Source organism: Anomalospiza imberbis, chromosome 20 (genome assembly GCF_031753505.1).
Source record: "Anomalospiza imberbis isolate Cuckoo-Finch-1a 21T00152 chromosome 20, ASM3175350v1, whole genome shotgun sequence".
In the NCBI taxonomy this organism is placed as follows: Eukaryota; Metazoa; Chordata; class Aves; order Passeriformes; family Viduidae; genus Anomalospiza; species Anomalospiza imberbis.
The window spans coordinates 9728063-9745019 of NC_089700.1; positions in this window are offsets into that span (position 1 = coordinate 9728063).

Below are 16957 nucleotides of genomic sequence, written 5' to 3' on the forward strand. Positions count from 1 at the left end.
TCCAGGGCTCTTGCCCTATTTTTCCGTGGGTGGAGGACGCGGCGCCTGGCACGGGGCTCTGCCTTGGCAGCGCAGGGACAGCCCAGGAGGCATCCCTGCCTCCTCCCAGTGTGTTTGCTGCGCTCCTGGAACGCCAAGGAGTCATGAACAATATGCTGCCGGTCAGCAGCGCAGGGAGCCGCGAGTGGCAGGAGCATCCTTCGCTTTTGTCTCCTGCCCGCAGCGGGGAGAGGAGAAGCAGGGCTGCAGGCACCTCCCAGCCCGCCTGCTGCCCCTCTCCTCCTGCCCCAAACCCCATCAAATCTGTCCGCTGGAAAGCTACCAGAAAAAGTTACCTTCTCACTGTGCCTGCTCTTGCATCGTCACCCCGCTGCGGGTTTATTTTGAAAGCGTGTAGGGTAAAGGTGAAATGGAAGAGCTCAAGGTTTGTCCTGGCAAAGAAGGATGCCAAAAATCCCAAGGCAGATGGCTCAGCTCCCAGGCCTGTGGCTAACCCTAGGAAAGGGTTAAATTAACCAGCATTTAACCGATAGACACAGCTCTGCATGTCACACATCCCTCCTTCCAGCTGATCAACTGGCTCTCAGGCAGGCTGGTGACATGCCCGAGATCAGACAGGGAATTTGAGGGGTTTATGCTAAACGGGACCAGCTGTGCCGATCCAAACTGGCTCTGTGTGACCAAACTTCCCCCGTTCTGCAGAGCTGGGAAAGCAAACCAGAAGGAAAAGCCAGGTGTCCTCCCTTGGAGTGGTGTTGGCTGTTCCCGCTGATGAATGAGCGCGGGACATAAACGCTGAACTTTGATTAATTCCCAGTGTCCAAAGCCCGCTAGAACTTGGCCATTTGGCCTCATTGAAAGCGGCACTCAGATGTCACCGCGATAGGAAAAGCAGAAACCACCTCCAGCAGCAGCAGTGGCTGTAAAACATCGGGAGGAGGGAGCGACAGCTCGGAGTCACCTCGCTCCCCATCCCCACGGGGCCGTGCCCGTAAACCCGCGCGGCGTGAACAGCTCCGCGGCAGAGCCGTGATGAATGGAACCAAATGAGCTCGGGCACTCCATAAAAAGTGTTTGCCTTCATTTTAGCCACGGGATTGGAGTTTATGAAGTCGTTGTTGAAGATAAATAGGGGCTGCTGCAATGAGTTCGAACTGGTTTAGGAAACTGTAGATCCCTATCCCACCCAGAAAGGGTGGTCTCACCTCGGAGCACTCATGTTTTCCTTGGGATTGTTTATGGTGTTGGGCTCAGGCTTGACCTGAAGCATTGGCAATGCTAATGACATTTCAAAGGAGCATCGTGGATTTATGATCCTGTCATTTCATTCAGAGGTTTCCAAATGCCAGATCAGACATTAATTTCTGTTATTTGCTGGTGAGCAGGTCAGCGGGATCCTCGGAAGGTGCCGAGAGCCAGGGAAGGGATGACCAGGCTCCTGTGCAGGTGCTGCCTTGGCCCATCCTGCCAGGATGCTCAGATATTGAATTTGGTACAGAAGGGCCCTACACACTTTACTCTCTGTCCTATACCAAGCTCCAGATACCAACACTGAATCAAACAAGAGAGGGGAAAACCAGTCTTCTCCCAGTTTGTCCCCTTCAGACCATCTGACAGTGCTCTGGTTGAAGTGAGGAGTTGGATTTTCCTGCTCAGAGCTGAGGGTTCCCCAGCACAGAGCCATTGCAATTCCCCAGGTGAATATTCCAGATAGATGCACATATGTACAGAGCTTTTCAGAATATTGTAATTATATTTATCTTCCTGCTCTTGCTTGTAATTTTTTTTTTTTTGGTGGTGGTGGAAGATTAAAGCCACTGTTTTATGATCCAGGCTGCTCCTCTCCATCCCCTCGCAGCAAACTGGCAAGATGTTGTCACTTGTGTCACTCACATTTGTCAGTTTAAAGGTGTTGCCCTGCTTACAGCAGCAGTAGCCTTTCCCTGCAGTAAATTAACACTGAGACATCACCGAGCTCCCTCCCAGGGACCCTTGGGCTCCAGCTGGTGCTGCAGAACTTCTCCTGGAGCCTCAGCACCCTGGGCAGCCTCAGGAGCACCACACAAGTGGTTACTGGGTGCCAGGGTCCTTCTGGAGGAGAGGCCAGGAAATAATTGTGGTTCTAAAATAAGCACTCACTCGCTCGTCGGTGTTAATGAGTGAATGGGATTTAATTAATTTGGTCCAGCAAGTGGGTCACCAGTTTCCTCAGCCAGAGAAAGGTGTAATGGATGGGGAGCACAGCAGAGGGTGCTGCCCCTTAAATAAGCATTTCTGATTTCATGCAGAGAGTTTGCTGGGCTTTTTGGTTGACTTTGGAACCTGCTGAAGGCACTTGGCTGTGGCACCTTCCAAGACACCAGATCAGGAGCTCAGTCAGGCCAGTGTGGGCTGTGTGTCTGCCAGCCAAATTCTGCATCCCAGAACATGGATCGGTTTAGCTTGTGGGAAAACAAAATCCCCCTCTTTAGAGCCCCATTGCAAAGTACTAAACCACACACTCCTCCCAGCCCTGCTGCCTGTAAACAGAGTTAATGCAGCCACAACTGCTACTTCCCAGGATCTTGAGTGGAACCCAGGGACCAGGGGATGCAGCTCCTGCCTCAGCTGAGATTTCTCACTCCTGCCCCGTGTTTCTGACTCGAGCTGGTTTGTACCTGCCACCTTTTATTTAAACATAGGAGGTTTTTTAAAATTTAAATTAGATCTCAGAAAATAGATACTGTGCACCTTTGTGTTGGTAAGAAAAAGAAGTGGTGTCATTCATGTCAGATAATTGGTGGTTTTAGCTCTCTGCAGAATAAATTACAGCAGTCATATAATGGCCTTTCATCCAATCACTTCTCTACTCCAGATCTAGACTTGAAATGAGGTTTGTTGAAAACATCATTTCAGGGATTATTGACCACAGCAAAACCTTGTTGTACATGTTCTTTGTATGTATTGAAAATGCACGAGTTAAAAAGGTAATAGTTGCTGCTTTGCCACTGAATTGGAAGCTGCTCCCCGGGATCACAGGAGGGACCAGGCTCTGCTGGGGGGGCACCTTCAGGCTCTCCTCCTCCTCCAGAGTGAGGATGGGAGCTGGGGGCACTGGGAGTCACTGGGAAGGAGGCTGTGCCACCCTTGGGATGGTTTGTGGGCTCAGATATGGGCAGTGCAAAGAGGGCTTCCCTGAGCCCACTGGTTTGAGCCACAGCCAAGCTGCTGGGGGTGTTTTGATGTCTTTCCCTTCTGGACTCTCATCCTCTGTGTGTTTAAATGCCCGTGGTTTAGGCAGTGTGCAAAAAGGCAGCGTGGATATGGTGAGGGAGTTGTGCAGGTCGCTTTTCAGGGCTTGATTGCCTTTTTTATATCCGTACAGCCCCTCATGGCTGCAATCCCTGTCCCTCCCTGCAGCCCCTCGGCAGTGCAGAAGTGCATTAGGATAATCTTGTATCAGGTGCCAAGGAGTTCAAACCAATCTTTACGTGGGGAAAGGTTAAAAGACAATGTGGTCATAATCTACAAATACCAACTCAGGGAAGGATAAGAGACAGTAAAAGACTCTAAAGCTGAACAGGAGAAAAAAAATAAAATATACAGCAAGGTTCCGTGGTTGGGAACTGATGGCAGAGAAATTCAAATGAGAATTGAAGTGTGTGTTTTGACAGTCACAGTAATTAACCATTGGAGAAAATTGCCAGGGGATATGGTAGATGTTCCATCACTCACAAGTCTTATAAATACAGGATGAATGTCTTTATAAAACAAAATGCCATTTATTGGGGGAAAAGAACAAAGTTGTGGATGAGCCACTGGAGCTGAGTCTGGGAAATTCCCGAGTGTGAGGCCAGGCAGGATCAGCTCCGTGGATCTTGCTGGCAGTTAAATCCAGGGATCTGCTGGTCCAGAGGTCTGGATTTTGGGCAACACAGCCCCCAGTGGTGCCTTGCACTCTTTCATTTCTTCTTTTTGGCATGAATTCAAGGACTTGCTGGTTCTGATCTGAACAAAGCCCTGGCTGAGGAATGTGATAGTTCCCACCAAAGCTGAGCTGGACCTGCAGCACTTGTAGAGTCAGATAATTGATCATTTTCTTGTCTAAGGATCAAAGCACCTGAAATTTGGTCACCTCTGTCAGCTGCAGCATGCCTTGAAAGGATAAATTCTTGAATTTTTTTCTCTTTTCCTTTTATATGATTTGCTCCATTTTCCCACTTATTCCAATCTCGTCCATAACCTGACAGCCCAGGTGGTGGTTCTGGAGCAGCAGCCGTTCTCTAAAGCAAGCCAGGGGGTTTGGGTTCCCAGCTTTGCTCCATCAGGGCTGATGGAACCGAGCTTGGGCAGACTCCTGAGCAGCTCGGGAAGCTGCAGCCCCTCCTGCTTCTCTCACTGTGCAACTTCCTGGAGCTGGGCAAGTTCCTGGAGCTCCCACCCGAGCCCGAGAGGGAAGAGCCCGCCCGGATGCTCTCCATCATTTATTCCAATTTCCCCCTCTGACAATTTTGTGATGGGCTGTGGAAGGGGAGGGGACACCTGGTGCCTGTCTGAGCTGGGGCAGGGCTTTTCTCGCCTCCTTGTTTTCCTTCCCACCGAAGCAGCCGGGTCCTGCCGAGGAGCTGGATGCTGCTCTGAACGAATCCCGTCTCGTTCCATATCCCTGCGAGTTTCAGCACTCGATTGCTGTCTTTTATGTGGCTGCTGCTGCTCCTGCAGCTAACGGGTCCTTTGCCTGTCGTCTGCCAAGCCACCGTGGCTGCCTCCCATTTCCCTCCTGCTGCAGCCTTCAGCTGTTTGGAATTTGCTTCCAAAATGCACCGAGTGTGGTTTGTCTTGGTTTTTTTTATAAATCTCCAGATGGATACTCGCTGTTCCCAGTGTTTTTTAAAAGCTGTGTCGTTTGGGGAGAGCAGCTTGTGGCTCTGAAGGAAATAATAGAGACAGGGTGGAAAAAAAAAAAATGATCCCTGTCTTTGCTTCTGGGTGGAGTTCACACCCAGCAGATCAGGAATAAAATCCCAGCACTCGGAATTGCAAAAATGCTCCAGAAACAGAAAATATTCTTACCTTTCCTCCCTAGTTTGTAGCATGTGGATCTATGGCAGAATGTCTGAAACAATTCTTCCCCATATTCCCATTCTGGATCAAAGGGACTTCTGAGATATCTAAAGGCAAAAAAAAAAAAAAGCAGTGAAACAGTAAAAGTCTGAGAATTACCAAAAACCCAGCTATGCAGGTTAACCCTCGTGACTGTGGCATGGTCCAAACCTTTGGCTGAATGGAAAATGCTGCATTTATTGGGCAAGGAAAGGAGTGAGTGCTTTGCTGGGAGGGAGCCCCAGTGACAGGCCCCAGGTGCTGATGTGTGTGTGGGCATGGAAGGGAAAAATACCCCTCCAGGAGCATCAAATATGGTCCTTTTCGCAAAATCAGGTTGGATTCCGAGGATTAAAAAGGCCTAAAGGTACTTCTGGAAGGTGTGAAGGGCTCCGGGGTGGGGCTGGGACCCAGCAGGGAGGGCTCCAAGCGAAGTTACAAACCCTGCGAAGGGGGACGGGCTGGAGAGGAAACCTTGACCCTTTCTGAGGTTTCCAGGTGCTGCTCTGGCGGCAGGCTGGTCTCGCTGTGGACTTGATTAGCCAAAGGGAAACGTCTTCATCCCGCCCGGCGCTCCCGGGGGACGCGGGTTAATAGGAACCAGAGCAGGCAGCGCCGGGACTTTGTCAGGTCCGGAGAAACAAACCGCGACTTGATTGTTCCCTCCACGAGGAGATCAGGGCGGAGATAGGGTCCAGCTGCCCAGCCATCTAGGAGACTAATTAGTCCAATTAATTAAGAAGTTGCTCCGTGTTTCCCCAGTGTCACACGGGGCTCCGAGAGAGAGAATGACAAGGGTGTAGAGAGCGAGAGGTCATAGGGAAGGCTTAATGTCTGTTGGGGTAGATACACAGTAATTAAGTGACAATAGACAGGAACTTTGCTGCTAGAAGAGTGCTAATTAAAACCTGTAGGGTCCTGTTCTCCCTCCGGGGATGCAGCATGTGCCCCTATATCCCACTGGCCTAAAGGGGACCAGTTTTTAGGAGCAATTTTCTCAATGTGGGCAACAAGAAGTCTTTTACTCCGTGGCTCTTGCACAGGGGGCATTTAATACATGGTGGACAATCCCGGGATCTCAGGAGGCTTCTTAGACCTCAGGAACATCAATGGGGAGGTGAGGTTTAGGTCCATTTTAGGGGTGGGAAGGTGAGGCCTGGGCAGGGCTGCTCCCCAGGCAGGGATCCAGGAGGGAAGCTCGGTACCATCCTTTATCCAGGAGTGTCAGATTTACTGGGGACCTGCTCCCCAGTAGTGAGGCTTTCTGTGGGGGCTAACCTGTGCTCTTGGTTTATGTCCATCACTCTGTGTCCTGGGTCCTTCTTATGGCCCAGGAAGATCCTTTCTTCCCCGAGGTGTTGGGTTGGAGGCAGCCCAAGGCCATGGGCAGGCTGGCAGCCAAGAGGAACCCGGTGACACCAAGCAGGATATTCACTTTTCCTCTGCCTGTGCTCTCCATTCTTCACACCCACAGCAGGGAGATCCATCCTCGGCTGAAACCTAAGCAACAAATGTTAACATTTCATTTTAAAACCTAAGCCAATCCACTTTATAATCCAGACACGGTGTCCTGAGTGAGCATTGCTGTTGGATAATCACACAGTGGTGTGGCCTTTTGCCCCCGTGCCTCGCACAACACACCCGAGGCATGAGATTAGGCTCCAATAATAACACACCCCGTTGTGTCTTTTTGCTCAATTGATAAACCTGCTGTATTAGGAGATATTGTCATAAAACTGAATGGCACCCTGTAAACCTGAATCACTCTCTCTTCCGTGTAGCCAGGGAATTAGATATTCCAGCTCCTGTCTTGGCTTTATTTCATGTCCCCAATATGCAAGAGACTATATAAGCTGCTGCTTTATTGTTTTTAAAACACTATGAGCAACACTGGTGCTGTATAAATATCTATTTTATATACTTTGATTCCCGTCTCACTCACTGCTGTGGAACCACGCAGGTCGTTTTTGGTTTAAATCTTGCCTGGGAAAGGAGAATTTCCCCCTTTTTTTTTTTTCTGCAGAGAGCAGGTGAGGGAAGCCGCTGCTGCTGTACGTGGAGCTGAGCATTTCCTGATGAGATTGCAGGTTATAAACGTACAAGAGCACATTGCCAGAGGCACTGTCCGTGCAAGGTGCAGCTTTCAGCCCTCTCCCATTCCTGCCGCTTGAGCTGCAATTCCATAAACAGAGCAGAGAGAACGCTGCGGCTGGGGGGTGATGCTTTGGGAAGGTGGCAGACTGGATATCGGCTGGTTCTTCACTATAAACGCATTTCCCATCCGTCCGTCCGTCCGTCCATCCCCACCTTGTGAATTCCCCTCCTGCTCAGGACCGAGCAGCGCTCGGGAGCGGCGGGATCGCGGGAATCCGGCGGATTTCCACGGCACAGCCGCCGCTCCGGAGCACGGGATTAACAAAGCGGCAGCCGCGGGGGCCGCCCGGGGCTCCCGGCGGGAGGACGCGGCTCCGCCGGCCCCGCAGAGCTGCGGCCACTTCTCCCCTGGTCCGGCCCTCCCCGGGCTGCGGATTAACCGGGAAGTGATACAAAAGGCACATATGCTCCTGTGTCCAGTCCTGTCTATTCATATGTGTGTTACTTAGCCTAATAAGGATTAGACTTAATGAATTGGAAGGAGTTAACAATATAAAGAGGCAATAGAAAAAGGCCTAAGTAGTCGTAATTCCATTTCATGTAGCTTTGGTGTTGCTTTGCTTTCAGCGAATAGGTGTAATCCTCTTTGAAATCAAAGGTGGTACAAAGTATGAATTTAAATTTGACATTTACAGCTCCTGTAAGATTTAGTATTCCAGAAAGGTTTGCTCTTCAAGACGGGGGGGAAAAAAAAAACCTTGCCATCTGCTCTCCAGGACCGTCCCTCCACACGGCTCCTGCATACAAGTTTCATGGCAGTGGGGCTGTTCCAGCAGCAGAAGTGCTGAGGGATGGGGATGGGCAGCAGCTGGAGTTACATCTCCATCTTTTGCTCTGAAGGTTGGTTTGGGTTGATTTAACTCCATTAGTTTGCAAAATGGTGAATCTCATGGATTGCTGTGTGGGAGCTGCAAGCCTGACCCATGATCCCCACCTTCCATCCCTCCCTCCCTCCCTCCCTCCCTCCCTCCCTCCCTCCCTCCCTCCATCCATCCATCCATCTCTCCATCCCTCCATCCATCCATCCATCCATCCATCCCTCCAAACCTCCATCCCTCCATCCCTCCATCCCTCCATCCATCCATCCATCCATCCATCCATCCATCCATCCATCCATCCATCCCTCCCTCCCTCCATCCATCCATCCATCCATCCATCCATCCATCCATCCATCCATCCATCCATCCATCCCTCCCTCCCTCCCTCCCTCCCTCCCTCCATCCATCCATCCATCCATCCATCCATCCATCCATCCCTCCATCCATCCATCCCTCCATCCATCCATCCATCCATCCATCCATCCATCCATCCATCCCTCCATCCCATCTCTCTAGAGGCAGCAGTGGCCTCCCAGTCTGTTCCCAGGGCTGGGTGCCAGTGGCACAGGGATGCTCCACTGCCCAAGCACAGCCACGAGGAGAGTGGCACCTGCTGGCACCAGAGTCACCTCAGCTGCCTTTGCCCCTGCGTGACGCTTTGGCCACTCACACAGGTGATTTTTCTTGATCTCTGAGAACTGTTTAAAGCCCATCTCCCACTTGGACCTTGCAGTGCTTTTGCTGTGTGCTCATCTTCAAACACATCAGGTTTCCCACACCTTTGGGAGCATCATCCCTGGGGACAGCCCAGCATGGCACTGTGGTGGCACTTCGGTTTCCCACTAGGAAACCGAAGTGGGGGAAGCTGGGGTGTTTGAAATGGCAGAAATCAATGGGCTGGGGGTGCAGCCTCGCTCCTCCTGCTCCCCCTGTACAGTGTGTGCATCAAAGCTGTCCTCCAGGATATTTTTTCCTCGCTACTGAAAGCAGACAGGCTCTTCATGGAGGTGTCATTTGCTGCCTGTCCCTTATGTCATTGATTTTTAAGTCGTTAATTAACGCTAGGTGTCAGCCTGGAAGATGAATTCTGGCCCTACTCTCCTTTCTCTTTTGTTTTTTGGATTGTAAATGTTATAGATCGACCATGATGGAGGGATGAGGGGTCAAAGGACATGAGAGCATCTCTGCATATGTGCACACAGTCCTCCCGAACTGCCCATCTGTATCACTCAATAGATGGGGACGGGTGGCGGGGGGGGACATCCCTTTTGTGCCCGTGTCACTCCAGATAGAGACATAGCAGCTCGGGCTGGATGCTGTGCCCTGGCTGTGTGCACATGTGCTGCAGGGGAATGTCCTCGCTGCCCAGCTGGGCCAGATTTGGGCTTGGGCTTGGCTTTTCTTCCCTCAGTGGAAGGAGCAGGGAGGAGGCAATGCCACATGAAAGGCAAAGTTAAACACCTGGAGCCTGCACAGCCCCTGGCCAGGTACTGAGGATAAGAACAGCAAAGCACCCAGTTTGTGTGACAAGAGCTGTGCGTTGGGCAGGAGGGCATTCCAAAGGGTTAGGAAATAGTGCAGGATTTGGGGATTTGCGAAACATGATCTATTCCCAAAGCCCCAAAATAGGGTGTTCTTCAAAAGTCTCTTTAGAGACCCCTAGGGTAAATGTTATCTTTACTGGGGGTTGTCAGTGGTGCTCCCAGGTGTCATGGTTTTTCCTTTCTGCTGTGTTTTGCCCACTGACCATGGAGAAGAGCTGCATTCTCCCACTTTTCCTTCTTCCCACCTCCCTCAGCTCAAGTTCGCTGCCTGCTCCCTTCTTCCTCCAGCCTCTCCTGAAACATCTCCCCTTGGAAGTAACACAAACTAGAGTGTGAGTGGGAGGAGCAGCCTTGCTGCTCTGTGAAAGTTTGGGATGTTTGACTTTCTGGGGACTGATGATTGACTGATTGATGATGCTGTAAAAAACCCCACAACTCCGGGAGCGAAAACTGCAGATGAGCTGAATTTTCCCACACACGGATCCAGCCCGGGCTGAGCTTGTTTTCCACCTTGGGAGCGGATCCAGCCACACACACTCTGCTAATCCACTGTCCCCTCACTGTACTGTAAATCAATGGCAGGTCACTCGTGCAGAGTCTCCGTGCTCTGGGGTTAAGAGCGGGCTCAGCCCCGGTGGCTCCAGGTCACCGCAGCCTCACAGCCCCCAGAGGGATCTGTCCAGGCTGGGATTTGGGGCTAAGCTTTTATGAAGTGGGAGAATAATATCTGCCATGGTCAGAAGGGGTTTTGTGGGAGAGCTCTGGGTTGTGCAATTAATCATTAACTGTGTTTTGCTGCATTTTCCTCTTTCCAGAGGACACACGGAGCAGAGATGAGGTCATGGAAAGTCCTGTGCCCAGCAGCCAGCTTGTTTTGCAAACCTTAGAGTATTTCTATAGTTCTGATAATTTTCTCATCCTGCCTCACTTTTTCTCCTGAGGATTTCTCATATTCTGCATATCTCCTCTTATTCCATGTGTTTATCCACGTGAAACGGTGCAGATGCACAGAAAAAATATAGAAGGTTCTTAAATTGTTCTTACAAACTTGAGCTGTGGCTCCTGTCAGTCTATAAAGATCACTCAGGTCTTGCAGGGGTAATGTCTGAAATTTGGGAGCAGACAGTTCAGGCAAAATTGGCAGATTTGGACATGACAAAAATCCACACACAAAGGAAATGGCTAACTTTGGTTCACTCACGGAAAACACAAACCTGTCTGAACTCCTCAGTCCTGAGGACCTGTGTGTGAGCTCGTGGGTTTGGCTAAGAGCAGAAGGATCCCCCTCTGTGGCTAAGGTTCAACCCTGTGCATAAATCTCTGCCAAATCAGGTCTCTGCTGTCTGCCAGCCTTTGGGGACACTGATCTGAGCCGTGGGTGACCCTGGGGACGATGTGTCCTGTGCCAGCACCCCATGGCAAAGTGCTGCACGGAGAGAGGATCTCCTGTAAAGCCAAGGATCAGAGAGCATCAGGGGCACGTTACCTTAAATCAGACGTGAGCACACAGCCAGGCCCTGCTTCCAATAGGACACTGGCTCTGGAAAATTTACAGTATGCTTGGTTAAGGAGAGTCATTTTATTCCATAAGCAGCGCTGCACCGTGGGGTTATTGCAGTGCTGCCAACAGAGGCTGTAAATATCCCTGGACAACAAAACTATTCATTAAAGAAATGTACCCCCAGCCGTCCAGCCTTAAGTTTGCTGACACTTAAATCCCCCTCTCTAATGGTGCTCGTTATGGAGGCTGGCTGCAGCCATACCCCTGCAGCTCCTGTGGGCAGAATGATCTGTGGCAACCTGTTCCTGAGCTGATTCCTCCCTTCCCTCTCCTGTCAGCTGTCCATGGCATGGTGTCCATGTCATCCTCCTGCACCCCAGCCCATGGCACGGGGTTCATGCTGATCCCTCAGCCAAGACCTTCCATCCAAATCTTTGCTATTTTGCCCATTCAGAACACACTATTGTTGAAGTGACATCTTAATGCCACTTATCTGATGGATCTGTTACCTGTCTGCCTGCACAGGGATGAGGGACAGGACTGAGAGCATCCTTTAATCATTGCAATTGGAGAAATACAACTCAGGCAAATCTCTAACAGCGAACAACGGGGACAGGACCCAGGCAAGGGCTGGAGCTGGAGCCAGGGAGGGCTGGGCTGTGTCAGGGAGGGTCAGGCTGGAGATCTGGGAAAGGTTCTTCCCCCTGAGGGTGCTGGCACTGCCCGGGCTCCCCAGGGATGGGCAAGGCCCCAAGGCTGCCAGAGCTCCAGGAACATTTGGACAGCGCTCCCAGGGATGCATAGCGGGGATTGGAGTAACCTGGGATAGTGGAAGGAGTCCCTGCCCATGGCAGAGGGTGGAACTGGAGGTGCTTTTAATGTCCCTTCCAACCCAAACCACTCTATGATTCTATTACTGTATGATCTGAGGAGTCCTTTTTGATGTGTAAAGACGTCCTCCCCACATAATTCAGCACTGTGTACCAGTTCCAGAGCAAACAAAGTTGTATAAATAATAATTAACTGTAACAAATGTGGAGATTTAAGGGAGACATGCAGGAACAACACTTAAGGTTCAGACAGGGCATCTTTCATGGGATGTGTTAACGAGGCAAAAATTGATTGCGCGGCATCGCTCGGGGTGGACGCGCCTTCCCCCAGCAAACGCCTTTTCCAATTTTTATGCTGGTTTGGAAGCAACTTCCTGCCCTTCCATATTGTGGCTCTTCTAAACAAGTGTTGTGTTTAAAAAGCCTGTGTTAAACTGTGTTAAGTAATGTAAGCAAACACCACATGTGCGATCCTGGCAGGGCGTGGGGTGCTTTGCATACTGATTTGTGGCTCTGCCTCCGCTGCTCCTGGCACCTGATCTTTCTTGCAAACGAGGCTATTTTGCCTCAAGGGTTCTCTACCGATTAAGTAATAAATAAATAAGGATAAAATGGGCCCAGCCTTGCCTAAAATAATTTTGGAGGTTAAAAAAGAGAAAGATGGAGGGGGTTGCTATTGATCGGGGCTTTTAAAACATTGCAGCTACTTTTCTGCATTAAATGGTGATCGTTTTGGGAGGTGAATATAGAGGGAAACGGTGAAAAATAACAACAGTGCATGAGATGGAGGGGTTTATTAGCTAGCAGGGATTGGTTTGTTTAGTTTTTTCTTGACTATTCCTTACTATCCACCATATGCTTGCAGCAATGTGGCAGATTTCCCTGAACTTGGTTCCCTCTAACAAATGTTGCTTTTTAAATCAGGCTTGCAGAAGTTTATTTTTGGAAGCCCAGAAAGGAATCCAGCCCTAAATCCCTTTCTTCTTAAACTCTCAGGTTGCAGGGTCTGGCAGGCCAAGCGCCCAGGTTTGTGTGATGCATTAAACCTGACACCCTCCTATCTAACAGCCCTCAGATGGTCCCTGCGGTAGCCCTCACTGATAAGCTGCTGGGGCTGGTGCTGCTTTTCCTCCAGCTCCTGTGCCCTGGCATCTCTCACCCATGGCCCAGAGGGGTGGGTGAGCTGCCACCCACCTTGCAGCTCTCCCTCAGGTGCCTGATCCATGCAGGGGTGCTCAGGGAGGAGAGGGCTTTTGGGGCCATGCTTTTTGTTGTGTCTCACCTGAGATGTGGGAGCTGTTGCTTTATCTGCCAGAGAACAGGGCTAGATCAGAGACTGGGAAGGAATCCTTCCCAGTGAGGGTGGTGAGGCCCTGGCACAGAGAAGCTGTGGCTGCCCCATCCCTGGAAGCATCCAAGGCCAGGCTGGACAGGGCTTGGAGAAGCCTGGGACAGTGGGAGGTGTCCCCTCATGGCAGGGGGTTGGAACAAGATGAGATTTAAGATCTCTCCGACCCAACCCGATCTGTGATTTTATGAACTGTCTCACACTAAAAGATGCTCAGGCATGGATGTTTTGTCCAAGGTGCTGCTGTGGGCTCGTTTCCACCCCTGTCCTCTCTGCCCCCAGCTGTGAGAGCAGCTCAGCTTGAGCAACCAACAACTGCAAAGCTCTGGCAGCGTTGGCTGTGATCTGTGTTTGGAAAATAAAAGGAAAACAAACTCTATAATATTTTATAGCTTCTGCCATGGCAGTGTCACACCCCACTGTAGCAACCGCAGTGCTCAGCTTGACGTGAAGGGTAAGCCAAGGGCAGGCAAAAAAAATCCTTGTTTTCTAATATTATTAAACTTCAAGTATTCCAAGTTGCTACAAATAATAAAGAGTAAATTTAAAAGGGACTGTGAAAAATGGGGCAATGAACATCTGTGCTATGTTGATTTATCTGGCAAAAATAAGCAGAGGAGTGAAAGCAGGAGCAGGAGCAATTTCTCAGGCGCGTTGGGCTGGTGCAGGGACGTGTTTGCTGCATGGCAAAGAGCAGCGCGGGGCTGGGGTGAGAGGCCAGACCCCAGCCTCTGCTGCTGGAGCCTCGGGTGTTCATCTTGGTGATGGGGAGGGAAATATTGACAGCAGGATGGTGCTCTCTGCCTTGAATGACAGGCCATATGTTTGTAAAATAGTCTGAAGTACCAAATAGAAAAGGCCTGGGCGAGTGGAGAGAGACGTATTTTCTCTTTACATGTAAAACTTCCAACTCTTGGCAGGAGCCCAGCAACAATTAATCAGCAGGAGCCTTTTAGAAAGGCTCTTCCTAAGAAATAAGAGTACAGAAAAATCCTTTAAATTAAACATAATTTAAAACAAAGTAGTGTGTCAATAGGGGGAAAAAAAAGAGAATGGACTTGCAATAAATACAGATTACTTGGTATAAATCCATCAGGCCTGATCTTGTCTGTGCTGCCGTGGCTTTCTTGGCATTGGACTTTTGACAGGGATGAGCAGGATGGGGGACCCAGGGGTGCCCCAAAGGGTTACAGGCAGTGAGGGATGGGAGAAGAGTGGGGTGGGAGCCCCAGGAGCCCCTGGAAAGGAGCGGGGCTCTCACCATGCAGCAGTGAGCAGGAGAAATGCTGCTGGGGGGAGGGAGAGGAGGAGGAGGAGATCGGATTTCTAAGCACCCTTGAAACCAAAGCTGCACTGTTTATAAACTTCCATAAATATTAATTGATATTTAATAAGGTAGGCAAACACAAGGGAAAGTATTGTTTTGGCCAACTCCTACACAGCGATCCCAGCCAAGCGTGAAAGAGTTTGTGTAACTTTCCTCAGGGGTTAAGAGCAGGTCACAGAAGGTCCTTTTTCCTGGCCACTATCCCAGCTTTTTAAGCTATAAGGGAACCCAGGAGGCTCCTGGGAACTGAACCCAAATACCTGCTGGCTGCAGGGTGAAACTCCTGGACTGCAGCGGGCGGAGCGCGTGGGCATCGCCGCCCCGCAGCCGGCCCTGCCGCGGCTTTCCGGGGGGATTAGGCTGGAAGGGGGGTGACTGTTTTGTCAGATGGGCAGGCTGATGAGCTAATCACGGCTGTTAATTGATATGCTTTCCCACATAACTTGACAGATCAAACAGGTGGTGAATGGCCCTCGCACTAATTCACGTCGGGCTGGCGTCCCGGAGCTGGGCTGCGACTCGTGCAGATAAAATGACAGGGAAATAGGTCAATGTGCAAAAAGGACAGGCTTGGCGCTCAGCAGACCTCCTCCATTCCCACCAACCCTCCTCTGGAATACAAGTCCCTTGCCCGGCTTCTTTATGTAATGCTCACTGCCAAAGGGTGGAGCAAAATTCAAGGGAATGCGTTTCCTCCGATGATTTTCGGTGACTTACTGAGGTTTTGCTGCCAGCTCCAGAGAAAAGAATCATGAAAGTATTTAAGTTTTATTTCTCATTCTTCTATCGTGCATGGGCTGATTCATGGATTTGCAACGAGACTTAGCGGAAAAATCAATGTCAAATAGAATGGAGGCTGATATTATAAAATTAAGATCTAAGATTTTCTGGCTGTAGAGCTACACTCGGAGTCAATCTGTTACAGGGACTTGCAGTGAGTTCATGGGGAAGTGGGGGCAGAAATTAGTCTCTTCTTGCCAGGTCCTTTTCCAGAAATGTGGCAGTTCTTCCGACCTCACTCCACACTTGGGCCAGCACCCAACTCCTCCTTGCTGCTGACGAGGCCGAGATTCCGAAACCACCACCCGTGGGATATTTCATTACTCCTGTGCATAGGGAATAGTCAGTTTAGTACAGAAATATCTCCTCTGACCCCACAGCTGGAACACCAGGGCTCTATTCCATGACAAATCTCATTTTGGAGTCAATGGATGAGACATCTATTCTGGTTGTTCATTATTTCTTCTCATTCCCGTGATTTTTCTTCCTGGGGAGGGAGGGAAGAAGCAAGTGTATTTGTTGGCCAGATGGTGAAATGGCCTTTCAGAGTCATTCCTCAAGCACTGAAAGCAGCCAGGACCCTTCTCCCTGCAAACTGCAGGACTGTTGGAGTGGAGGGAAAAGTAGATCCATTGGAAGAACATCACAGCTCACGGGCACCAACGGAAGGTTGGAGGCTTTACAGAGTTTGGGGTGGAGTGATTTTTTGCCAGTCCTTTTTCTTTTTCATTTCCATTTTTTTTTGGTGTGGGGAGAAGGAGTGATCTTGTGATTTTACCAGCGGCACTTCCCGACTGGCGAGCGCCTCTCCAGGCTGTACCTTGTTTAGAAAGCACATCCAGAACCCAACTCTGACTGCAGAGCGAAACACCACTGCCAGCACTTGAATTACAGACAAAGGCAGTTCTGCAACAGCCTGCATCGAGTTCACCACTTTTAATAACAACACCCCACAGAGGAACTTTCACAAAACATTTTATCCCTGCGCAAAACCGAATGAAACGAGCAGACCCCCAAAGAAAGCCCCGCGTTTTTCTGCGGCAGAGCGGGGTGTTCCCGCTCTTCCACGTGGGCTTTGTCCCCAGATTGACAGGGGTTAACTTTGATGGGAGGCAGATGGAAAAGGGAAATGTAGGGAATAATCCCTGTGTCCCAGATGATGCAGCAGCCTGAGCAGGTGGCGGGGAGGCCGAGCCCTTTCCATCTCTCATTGTGTCGCGGCGCCGGCCCAGCCTGCGGCAGGGCTATTATGTGATATAATGGTGAGATGGGAACAGCTAGGGAACTTCTTCCTTTGTGCTCCAAAGGCCACGAAGGCATCTTTATTTGATAAAGGAATTGGATTATGTCTAATCCCCGCTCTTGGAGGCGTTTTATTACTTAGAAAACACTTCCTTCAAAGCGCCTTGGCTGTCACAAGCGGGGTGTGAAATACCGCTAGCGGGAGGGGCGATGCCAAGTTTTCCAGGGATGAGCAGGAATCCTCAGATCCTTTCTTGGCGAGGCTGCGTTCAGATTAAAGGCATTTTTTTATTAAATTCTAAAATCGAAGCCAGGCTGTGCCTTTCAATGA